The following is a 4,157-nucleotide window of genomic DNA, read 5'->3' on the forward strand; positions in this document are numbered from 1 at the left end:
GCAAATCAGATAATTGATTTTGCGGCGGTTACAGAACCGCCGTTATTTGGTAAATAAGTTTTTTTAAAAAAATTGTGGCAATTTTTAATCGCCGCTATCCTGCACGCTGGTTTAAAAAAATTAAACTGTCACAATCTTTTATATAAGATTATAAAAAAAATTTCTAAAAGTCAAAGCATTTTGAAATATGCCCCTTTTTATATGTTAAATACCTACATACACTAGAAAGGTTGTGAATTTTATTTATATAGCAACAATCAGCAAAAGAAAGATAAAATACTAACTTAACACATCAACAAAACATCTATATAAACATAATCTTCAAAATTCAACGGATTACAAAAATCAAAAGAAAGCACTACTGAATTTTTCACTGTCCACCACATATTTCTCAATATCTAGATATAAAACAGCAATAAAGGACATCATATTTCGGATCATCTCTTAAAGAATGACGACCGACATAATGTGTTCGGCAAGTAGAGCATTCATTGTTTCTAAGATAATACATGAACGATGAGTTTGCATACAGAGATTATATCCTAAAATACAAAGAATGAATTTTCAAATTTTTACTTTAATTTATTTTTCAAACAAAACATTTCTTAAACCTTCAAAACATTTTGTCTTTGTGTAAACATTTAAGTTTCATTTATTTTTCAAATTTTTAGAAAAATTTTCATTTATTTTTTTATATATTCAAGTGAGGCCTGCTTTTGGCATGACGCATCTCACACAAAACAAAGTAACATAACCATTTTACCACTACTACATTCATGATATATATATATAATCCACACAATCTCCAAAAAGATCTTTGCATACCATTAGTAAATGAGTACTTCATTATAACAAACCAACTTATCATCCTAGCACACTTACTATAATTAAATGTATATGGCAAGTTTTTGCTGTGATATTTAAAAGATACACCCCCTCTAAACAGATCTAAGCTAGTATTGTCCGAGCACAAAATCTGAAGGATGTTAATGAATGATAATAGAAATTTTATCATACTTATATGTTATCTTTTTAGTATAAAGCACCTATTTTCAGTTCTAAAAATAGTATATTGCTTTTCCATGCGACCACACATGGAACACTTGAAAATTTTCAGTTATACTTTTTCAACGTTAATATTGGAATTTTTTATTGGGTCTGAGTCTATAAAACAGATTATTCAATGAAACTATGCAGAGAAATTAAAGTAAAAGATAAATTTAAAAAGAAAAAAATAGTATTCTAAACCTTTTAGTACCAACATAGGTTCAAGAATAGAAATAGGTTCACTGAGACAAGTCTTAATACACACCAAGCATCCTTTCAATTTTGGTTCAAGCACACCAAATTCCTCAGGTCTAACTAATAGTATTGGTAGCAGATGTTTATAACTTTTATGTCTTTATCAATCAATTAAGCAAATTGGGAAATCTTGAAAAAAGGATAAAGTTGTTTGCATACCTGGGCTAATTGGATTATCTAACTTCTCAATTCTCTTGCAATTCCGTAGAGCTATAGAAGCATCATTTTCTAGTGATTTAAGTATGACAACACCAGAACAGTCAACAACTTAATATTTTTGTCCAATTGAACCTCTTGCATCGATCTTGTTAATCTAGGAATAGCACAAACATTAACAACATGAGCTCTTTTTAAGATATTAATAAAAATACTCTTGCCAATATTAGGCAGCCCAATTACACCTACTGTAATAGTCTTCTTGATCTGCAAAGGCAAAAAAGCAACAAATAAATAAGTACTATAAGTAAAGCAAACAATAAAACTGACTCAAAAAGTTACAAAAACTATTTAGATCTACCACAAGTTTAAAAAAGTAGTAGAAGAATTAGCAGGTAAAACACCATATACTATAGGGAGGGAAGAGAGGGTACAGACACAAGCTATATGAAAACAAACACAAGTTAAGTTATAGAACCTCATGACTTCTTGTGTAATTCTTCAAGACTTTGATGAGTGTATCAGCTCCAAGACAATCACTTGTTTGTAAAATATTACTTGATTTTTGCTGCCTTTGATGACTTCCACCCTAATTTTGATCTCTGCTCCTAGGTGCTGCACTTGAAGGCCATAGTAGGCAGTTTCTTCTCTAAGGTACTTAAGCCACTTCTCAACTGCTTCTCGGAAAACAAGATCTAAGATAATATGGTGGTTGACACTATGGTTAAACCACACAAAACACCACAAATTAACAAAAAGTATCAGTATAATTGTTGATGGTTGGGTCCTGCTTAAAGTACAGATTCCAGTTTTTCATCAAATCTATTGGGATTATTTCATTTATCATCATTTTCTAATATGAGGAGAGGAAGGTGGAAAGAATAAAATTATTAATTTTATTCAATAGTAACACTAGGTGCTTATCCGGGCCAACATTCATCACCATCTTTTCCATATTAGTGCAGCAAGTACTTAAAGGATGTCGGGCATCAAGGACTTCTAAAATAACATCAGAAGCTTCAACAATTTTTACCAATTTCTTGTAGAAGAGTTTATCTGCATTATCTGTGTATGTACAAAATTATGGGCATGTCAGAATAATGAAATTTAATAAAGCAATTAAAGACAGGAAACAAGCAAATATTAGGCTATAATACCAAATTATTAAACAATTGTTGAGCAAAATGAAACACCTTAGTTCTTCCCATATGCGGCACCCATTGTATGAGCTTGCTCTTATGTTTCAGTCATTTGAGACACGCCATCATCTTCTAGTAAACCTAACTTCCTCTTTCGAGCCTGAACAATTGTTAACCATAGTAAGAATACTCTAATGCAATAGAACATCTTCAATTCTATCTAGACTAACATCAAGTCCATAATTGAAACAAAAACAGATAAAATTACAAGTGTTCCCAATAATCTCTAAATAACCATATTTCTGAATCACCTCTTTTAGCATATACAATAAAAGTATATATCATTTATACTCAATCAAATGATTTGATCTGCATCATCATTGTCGTCAAAATATTCATCTTCACTATCATAAATACCATTTTGAGCAAATTTGAGAAGAAAAAAGTGTAAAAAACAAATGAAAACAAATAAAATTTCACTTTGTTTCTAATTCTTATGTAGTCAAAATAAGCACAAAAATGCAGCATGTTTGATTGAGATTAAAAAGAAAAAAAAGAAGTCTATAGTACCCAAAATCATAAAAAAAATAAGGACTTTATCATCTTCATCTAACTCCTCAAAATCAGCATTCAAATTAAGTGGCAAATTCAAGATAAATAAATTATTGAATATAAAATATAGAGAGAAAAATTACTCCTTAAATCACCTTTGACTGCTTAAGTTGTTAATTGAAAATGTAATTTTCGGTGTTCAATCAATTGACAAATCTAAGAATCCAAATAAAAAGGTGAATAAGAAAACGAAAACCCAAATAAAAAAGAAAAGGAAGAAGGAGAAGAACCTGAGATGGGTGGTAATGGTGACGGGTCTAGCAGCGACGGAGGCCAGAGACAACTGTGGCAAGAAGCTCATGCATCTGCAGCAAATTCAAACCACGGATAAAGTAGATTTGAAGAGAGAAAGCAAAGGAGCACCACTTCAGGGTCAAAACCAAAAAGAAGCAGCACTAATCGAAGCTCATGGAATAAGGATTAGGGTTAGCAAGATTTTTGGGGGGCTCTTTTCCGAAAAGAGGAAAGGGTGCCTGTGACGTGGTTGGTGACAATGAAGGTTCATAGGAAGGTTAGAGAGAACAAAGGTCACGATTGAGAGAGAACTCGGGAGAAGAGCAAAACCGGTGAGGAGAAAGAACGAGACTAAGAGAGTGAGAATGAGAGAGACAGGACTATAAAGAAAAACGAACAAACTAGCGGTGTTTCTCTCCAAACTGCCACCGAACTGGGAGCATATAGTTGCACCACTCAAAACTGTCGCAGTAACCACCATTTAACTAGCAGATAATGGTTGTTGGCCTAACCTCTGCAATTAGTGCTATACCTTGATGCGTGAAAGCTACATTGCCAATTGGATCAATCAATCTCCATATATTGTTCCTCCTGGTTCTGTTTTTGAATTTTCTATGGAAGAAGGTGGTATTTCTAGCACCTTTCTTAAGCCACTTGATCTTGGATTTTTCTTTCTAGTATCTTTTTTCATTTAGCATTGCTTCCTCAAATTTC

At 32.3% G+C, this 4,157-nt stretch overlaps 1 pseudogene; it reads right to left on the reverse strand.

Annotated features, from left to right (window-relative positions):
- Positions 1 to 345: 345 nt before the first annotated feature.
- On the reverse strand, positions 346 to 3,924 carry LOC107494723 (guanine nucleotide-binding protein-like NSN1; annotated as a pseudogene).
- Between the last annotated feature and the right edge of the window lie 233 nt (positions 3,925 to 4,157).

Source organism: Arachis duranensis, chromosome 6, assembly GCF_000817695.3.
Source record: "Arachis duranensis cultivar V14167 chromosome 6, aradu.V14167.gnm2.J7QH, whole genome shotgun sequence".
In the NCBI taxonomy this organism is placed as follows: Eukaryota; Viridiplantae; Streptophyta; class Magnoliopsida; order Fabales; family Fabaceae; genus Arachis; species Arachis duranensis.